General features: G+C 49.8%; 1 protein-coding gene across 1 annotated transcript in view; it reads right to left on the bottom strand.

Annotated features, from left to right (window-relative positions):
- TWF2 (twinfilin actin binding protein 2) overlaps positions 1–8,279 on the bottom strand; it is a 42,308-nt gene that overhangs the window by 27,211 nt on the left and 6,818 nt on the right. The window lies entirely within an intron of this gene.

An 8,279-nucleotide genomic window follows, 5' to 3' on the forward strand; every position in this document is an offset into this window, starting at 1 on the left:
ACAACTAAAGCTACCTACCAACTCCAACTACCTACCAAGTCCCAACTACAGCTACCTACCAACTACAGCTACCTACCAAGTCCCAACTACAGCTACCAACTACATCTACAGCTACCTACCAACCAACTACAGCTACCTACCAACTACAACTACAGCTACCAACTACAACTACAGCTACCAACTACAACTACCTACCAACTACAGCTACCTACCAACTACAGCTACCTACCAACTACAGCTACCTACCAACTACAGCTACCTACCAACTACAGCTACCTACCAAGTCCCAACTACAGCTACCAACTACATCTACAGCTACCTACCAACCAACTACAGCTACCTACCAACTACAACTACCAACTACAGCTACCTACCAAGTCCCAACTACAGCTACCTACCTACCAACTACAGCTACCTACCAACTACAACTACCAACTACAGCTACCTACCAAGTCCCAACTACAGCTACCTACCTACCAACTACAGCTACCTACCAACTACAACTACCAACTACATCTACAGCTACCTACCAACCAACTACAGCTACCTACCAACTACAACTACCAACTACAACTACCAACTACAGCTACAACTACCAAGTCCCAACTACAGCTACCTACCTACCAACCAACTACAGCTACCTACCTACCAACTACAACTACAGCTACCTACCAAGTCCCAACTACAGCTACCTACCAACTACAACCACCTACCAACTACAACTACCTACCAGATAGAACAAAAAGTGTGTCTGGACAGCGGCACTCCGATGCAAATATTTATTGAAAAGGAGGATAAAATACCACAGCATAGAGAGGTACGGATCAAAAACAGCTGACGGGTTTCATACTACTATCAGTGTTTAATCATAGCTAAACTACCTACCAACTACAGCTATCTACCAACAACAGCTATCTACCAACTACAGCTATCTACCAACTACAGCTACAGCTACCAACTACAGCTACAGACTCCCAACTCCCTACCAACTACAGCTATCTACCAACTACAGCTACAGACTCCCAACTCCCTACCAACTACAGCTATCTACCAACTACAGCTACCGACTCCCCACTACCGCTACGACTCCCAACTCCCTACCAACTACAGCTATCTACCAACTACCGCCTCCCAACTACCGCTACCGACTCCCAACTACCGCTACCGACTCCCAACTACCGTTACCGACTCCCAACTCCCTACCAACTACAGCTATCTACCAACTAGAGCTACAGCTACCAACTACAGCTACAGACTCCCAACTCCCTACCAACTACAGCTATCTACCAACTACAGCTACCGACTCCCAACTCCCGCTACCGACTCCCAACTTCCGCTACCGACTCCCAACTACCGCTACCGACTCCCAACTACCGCTACCGACTACAGCTATCTACCAACTACAGCTACAGACTCCCAACTCCCTACCAACTACAGCTACCGACTCCCAACTACCGATACAGACTACCAACTACCGCTACCGACTCCCTACCAACTCCCGCTAACGACTCCCAACTACCGATACCGACTCCCAACTACCGATACCGACTCCCAACTACCGATACCGACTCCCAACTACCGATACTGACTCCCAACTACCAACTCCCGCTAACGACTCCCAACTACCGATATAGCTATCTACCAACTACAGCTACAGACTCCCAACTCCCTACCAACTACAGCTATCTACCAACTCCAGCTACCGACTCCCAACTACCTACCAACTACCTACCAACTCCAATGCTGCTTCTTCAATGGACGGTAAATAGAAAAATCCATATCGATATTGAGGGGCGATATTTTACACAGAATAGATTTGTGTGGGCACACATTGCTGGGGTTACAGAGAAATTTAGTGTAAGGTAAGATTATATTTGAGATTACAGGGAGGGTTGGGGGTGAAGGTTAGTGCTATGGGTGGGGGGGGTTCTTTAAATTAGAGTTACAGGGGGAGTTTAGTGTTGGGGTGTCAGTGAGGATTACTGTTACAGGAAGGTGGCCTGAAGGATAGGATTACAACATAGGGATGTTGGGGTTTCAAGGAGGGTTAGTTTTGGGGTTTTAGTGTTGGGGTTACAGGGAGGATTAGTGTTGGGGTTACAGAACAATTAGTGTTGGGGATACAGGGAGGGTTAGTGTTGGGGTCACAGGGAGGGTTAGTGTTGGGGTCACAGGGACGGTCAGTTTTGGGGTTACAGGGACGGTCAGTTTTGGGGTCACAGGGAGGGTCAGTTTTGGGGTCACAGGGAGGGTCAGTTTTGGGGTTACAGGGACGGTTAGTCTTGGGGTCACAGGGACGGTTAGTCTTGGGGTCACAGGGACGGTTAGTCTTGGGGTCACAGGGACGGTTAGTGTTGGGGTTACAGGGACAATTAGTGTAATGGGGGGGGGGGGGGTGATTTGCAGTATCACTCTCTCTATGCGATCTCCCGGTGCTGGAAGTAAATATTTTCGGAAATGCGATCTTGGAGGAAAGTCGCTTTCATTCACTCAGGCGGCTCCTCTTATTTTTTGGGTTGATGATGATTTTTTTTTTTTTAATTAATATTTTGCCATAAAAAATGTAAATAAAACCCAAACGCATCAAACCTGCACCGTTGGGATATAAATAAAAAAAAGTCAGATCCTGAGCGCCCGGCGCAGAGCGAAATCCTTCTCACGCTGAATGAGGAAATGTTACAACTGAAAGGTGGATTTGTGACATCCAAAGAATGCGGAACGTCAGGAAAACCCGCAGAGATGAATGGGACGGTTCTCAGATTCATGCCGCCATTGCTGAGCAATCAGCGGTGGAAAACTGACGCAGTCAGCGCCCCAGACTGAGAATCCAATCACAGCGCAGACATTGGGGGTGACGGGTCCTCTGATGGCTTTTGTTTTTTTTTTGCTGGGGGGGGGGTTTGTGATGTGTCGGGTGACAGGTAGAACAATCCTCCCCGCCCCCAATCTGCACAGCGAGGATTAGTCGCCGACAGGCAGCCCACGGCACAGGACGTGGGAAGGCGCGGGTTGGCGGCGGAGTGCTCGGCTTTGAAGTGACTTTCCCATCATCTGCTGTAAGGAAAAAAAAAAATCTATTATAAATAGTGGCGGAACTCCGCAAATAACTCCAACAATCCGAGATCTAACGGGGGAGGGGCGGACACAACGCACTTCATGGGCCCCACAGGCAACACCTCCAGGTGTCCCCAGCCCAGCACACCTTTATATGGGGGAGGGGGGAGGAGGACTCCATGGGACACACATTGCCTAGGCAACCTCAGTACTCCAGATGTAGAGGAACTACAAATCCCATCATCTCTCTGGCAGTTACACCTGTGGCTGGCAGTCTTGCAGTGGCTGATAGGACTTGTAGTCCCTCGGACACTCAGCGCATGCTGGGACTTGTAGTCCCTCAGGTACTCAGTGCTTGTAGTTTCTCAGGCAGTCAATGCATGATGGGGCTTGTAGTCCCTCAGACAATTATTCCATGATGGGGCTTGTAGTCCCCCAATCAGTACATGATGGGGGTTGTAGTCCCTCAGACAGGCAGTGCATCATGGGGCTTGTAGTCCCCCCAATCAGTACATGATGGGACTTGTAGTCCCCTAGGCAGTGCATGACGGGGCTTGTAGTCCATTAGGCAGTGCATGATGGGGCTTGTAGTCCCTCAGACAGGCAGTACATGATGGGGCTTGTAGTCCCTCAGACAGTCAGTACATGATGGGGCTTGTAGTCCCTCAGACAATCAGTACATGATGGGGCTTGTAGTCCCTCAGACAATCAGTACATGATGGGGCTTGTAGTCCCTCAGACAGACAATCAGTACATGATAGGGCTTGTAGTCCCCCAGACAGGAAGTGCATGATGGGGCTTGTAGTCCCCCAATCAGTACATGATGGGGGTTGTAGTCCCTCAGACAGGCAGTACATGATGGGGGTTGTAGTCCCCCCAATCAGTACATGATGAGACTTGTAGTCCCCTAGGCAGTGCATGATGGGGCTTGTAGTCTCTCAGACAGGCAATACATGATGGGGGTTGTAGTCCCTCAGACAATCAGTGCATGATGGGGCTTGTAGTCTCTCAGACAGGCAGTACATGATGGGGGTTGTAGTCCCTCAGACAATCAGTGCATGATGGGGCTTGTAGTCTCTCAGACAGGCAGTACATGATGGGGGTTGTAGTCCCTCAGACAATCAGTGCATGATGGGACTTGTAGTCCCTCTATAGTCAGAGCTGTACTGGTCCAGTATCAGGCCGTACACTGTGTGCTGGGCTCTCCAGTGACACGGAGGAGTCCCGGGGGAGGGGGGGGGTTGATGCAATCATTGTGAAATCTCCCCTGTGACTATTAGCACACCATGTGAGCGCTCCGCACACCGCAACAACAGTGACACAGCTCATCCCCCCGACCCATCCCAACAACTCATCCCCCGACCCATCCCAACAGCTCACCCCCCGACCCATCCCAACAGCTCATCCCCCGACCCATCCCAACAGCTCATCCCCCGACCCATCAGAACAACTCATCCCCCGACCCATCCCAACAGCTCATCCCCCGACCCATCAGAACAACTCATCCCCCGACCCATCCCAACAGCTCATCCCCCGACCCATCAGAACAACTCATCCCCCGACCCATCCCAACAACTCATCCCCCGACCCATCCCAACAGCTCATCCCCCGACCCATCAGAACAACTCATCCCCCGACCCATCCGAACAGCTCATCCCCCCCGACCCATCCGAACAACTCATCCCCCGACCCATCCTAACAACTCATCCCCCGACCCATCCGAACAGCTCATCCCCCGACCCATCCGAACAGCTCATCCCCCGACCCATCCGAACAGCTCATCCCCCGACCCATCCCAACAGCTCATCCCCCGACCCATCCCAACAATCCGCATTCCGCCTTCCAGCTGTATGGGAAACTTTAGTAAATCGACCATTTCTGTAATTTCTGTAGATTTGCTGTCCCATATTTCATATTCAGATCTGTAGATGAATCCGCCCAGCTACCGCTACATCCCCCGATATCTGCTGAGAGAAAACCAACAGAGGGCACCATCCCCCGCCATAAACACCGCATACAAAAAAATGGGAGACCGAGGAAATGCCCCCTCCCCTTCTACAAAGTTACAATGTACAGTCTGATCACTGGGGGAGGGGAGACTAAGGAAATGACTCCTCCTCCTTCTACAAAGTTACAATGTACAGTCTGATCACTGGGGGGAGGGGAGACTGAAGTTTATTTAGAGAAATTCTATTCCGGGAATCGGCCTGCAGCTTCCTGTGAGGACGGGAAACGGCGACACGAAAAGACGATTCTGCAAAGATTAGAAGTCGTTCAGGAAGTGAAAGCGGCCAAAAACGGAAGAGAGCAAAAATATCACCAGCAAAGCATGATGGGAGAGTCACTGATAAAGGGGAATCCCGACTCCCTCATAGGTCGTCCAGTATAACCCTTTATGCGGATCACCACAAATTCCAGGCGGTAGGTCACCAAAGTGCCGCAGGACTCAGAGTGACAAACTTCGATAAGTCACACAGGAGGCCAGAGGGGGCGGTAAAAAAAACTTCTCATATGTTGAGCAGGCAGAATTCACTTCTAAGCATGGTTACGTGTTTCGAGGCAGTATCTCCTCTTTATCAAGCCTACCTACATGTAACCCACTATGCTATTTATATTCTCAGTGGTGGGAGAGCTCATATATATTGAGAACGTGGAATTCATTTCTCAGCATGGCTACGTGTTTCGAGGCGGTAACCCCTCTTTATCAAGCCTGCCTACCTATAACACATTGGTTATTTATACTTTCCACAGCGGGGGAGCTCTCATATGTTAAGAAGGCAGAATTCACTTATCCGCATGGCTACACGTTTTGAGGCAGTAACACCTCTTTATCAAGTCTACCTACCTGTAATGCACAATGTTATTTATACTCTCAGTGGCTGGGGAGCTCTCATATGCCGAGAAGGCAGAATTCACTACTTAGCATGGTTACTTGTTTCAAGGCAGTAACACCTCGTTATCAAGCCTGCCTGCCTACCTGTAACGCACTACAGAATTTATATATTCTCCTTGGTGGGGGGGGGGCTCTCATATGTTGAGAAGGCAGAATTCACTTCTCAGCATGGTTACGTGTTTTGAGGCGGTACCTCCTCTTTATCAAGCCTGCCTACCTGTAACGTACGTTATTTATACTCTCAGTGGCAGGGGGAGCTCTCATATGAGGAGAAGGCAGAATTCACTTATCCCCATGGCTACACGTTTCGAGGCAGTAACACCTCTTTATCAAGCCTGCCTGTAACACATTGTTATTTATACTTATCGCAGCAGGGGGAGCTCTCATATATTGAGAAGGCAGAATTCACTTCTAAGCATGGTTGCGTGTTTCAAGGCAGTAACACCCCTTTATCAAGCCTGCCTAGCTGTAACACACTATAGTATTTATATATTCTCCTTGGCGGGGAAGCATTCATATGTTGAGCAGGCCGAATTCACTTCTCAGCATGGTTACGTGTTTTGAGGCGGTAACACCTCTTTATCAAGCCTGCCTACCTGCAACACAATGTTATTTATACTCTCAGTGGCGGGGGAGCTCACATATGTTGAGAAGGCAGAATTCACTTATCCGCATGGCTACACGTTTCGAGGCAGTAACACCTCTTTATCAAGCCTGCCTGCCACACACTATACTATTTATACTCAGCAGCGGGGGAGCTCTCATATGCCGAGAAGGCAGAATTCACTTCTCAGCATGGTTACGTGTTTTGAGGCGGTAACATTCAAGATCCTGCCTAAATGTAATGCACAATAGCATGAGACATCAAATTTTACTTTCTTACGTCGAGTCTCTCATTGCTCAAGGGGCTGTCATCTCCGTTCCAGAGTCCGAGCAAGGCCAAGGAATATACTCTCCGCTTTTTCTGGTTCAAAAGAAAAACGGGTCGTGGAGACCAGTCATAGACCTCACTTTCTTAAACCAGTTTATAAAGAGAGAGAGATTCAGGATGGAGACCCTGCTATTCATACAACAAGCAGTTTAGCCGGCCGATTGGATGGTGTGCATCGACCTGAAGGACGCTTACTTTCATGTCCCTGTGGCAGAAGGTTTTCAAAAGTATCTCCGGTTCGCAGTGGGAGGTTCACATCTACAGTTTATCTGTCTCCCCTTCGGGCTCTCCACATCTCCACGGACCTTTTCAAAAATCTTATTGGCCGTGGTAGCCCTGCTGAGAATGAGAGGTATCCGGCTCCATCATTATTTGGACTACCTCCTTCTGTTGTCTCAAAGCAAAGAACAACTGGTAGATCATCTAGGGCAGGTCGTGTCCACCCTCCAGAGTTTCGGCTGGCTACTGAACGTAGAAAAGAGCCACTTGACTCCAACACAGTCCCTTGTCTATCTTGGCGCTCTGTTCGATACGGTAAAGGCGACAAAATCCCTGCCAGTAGAGAAGATAGGTACAGTCGGGGACAGAGTTCTTTTTGCCCTCTCGTCTTCTCATCTTCAGGCACGCCAATGCCTGAAGGTGATCGGGACTATGGTCGCAGTAGTTCCCATGGTAAAATGGGCCCTGTGGAAGATGAGGCCCTTTCAGAAGGGATTTCTACAACAGTGGGATGCATGGCACCTGGATCAACCTATCTTTCTGACTCCAGCCATGAGAGCGAGTCTCCCTTGGTGGTTGTGCAAAGATCCCCTGTTGAACTGCCACTCACTGAGACCAGCTCCGTGGGTAGTGATCACTTTGGACGCCAGCAATATAGGCTGGGGCGCCCACTGTCTGTTGAAAGTGGCTCAAGGCAGGTGGAGTTTTCCTACCCAAGGGATAGTGTCCAACGTCCTGGAACTTCGGGCAGCATATCAAGCTCTTCGGGCGTTCTCTCATCTGACAAAGGGTCTACCTGTCATGCTACGACTGGACAACACCTCAGCAGTAGCGTATGTGAGGAGACAGGGAGGAACGCACAGCTGGTCCCTACTAAGGGAAGTAGAGCCGATCATGTCATGGGCACAAAAGAATCTCTCAGATCTGTCGGCGGTCTATGTTCCAGGAATCCAGAATGCCCAAGCGGAGCCTGTAGAAATATTGGCGGTGATTCCCTTCTGGCCCAACAGGCCATGGTTTTCCCTTCTGACGCTTCTCAGTGTCCGAGACCCAATTCCTCTACCCATCAGACCGGATTTGCTGTCCCAGGGGTCGGTGCTCCATCCATGCCCGGCTCGTCTACATCTGAGGGTCTGGATGTTGAAAGGAGGAGATTACAGTCGTTAGGTTGTCCTGAAGATG

Source organism: Pelophylax lessonae, assembly GCF_965119305.1.
Source record: "Pelophylax lessonae genome assembly, chromosome: 8".
Classification (NCBI taxonomy): Eukaryota; Metazoa; Chordata; class Amphibia; order Anura; family Ranidae; genus Pelophylax; species Pelophylax lessonae.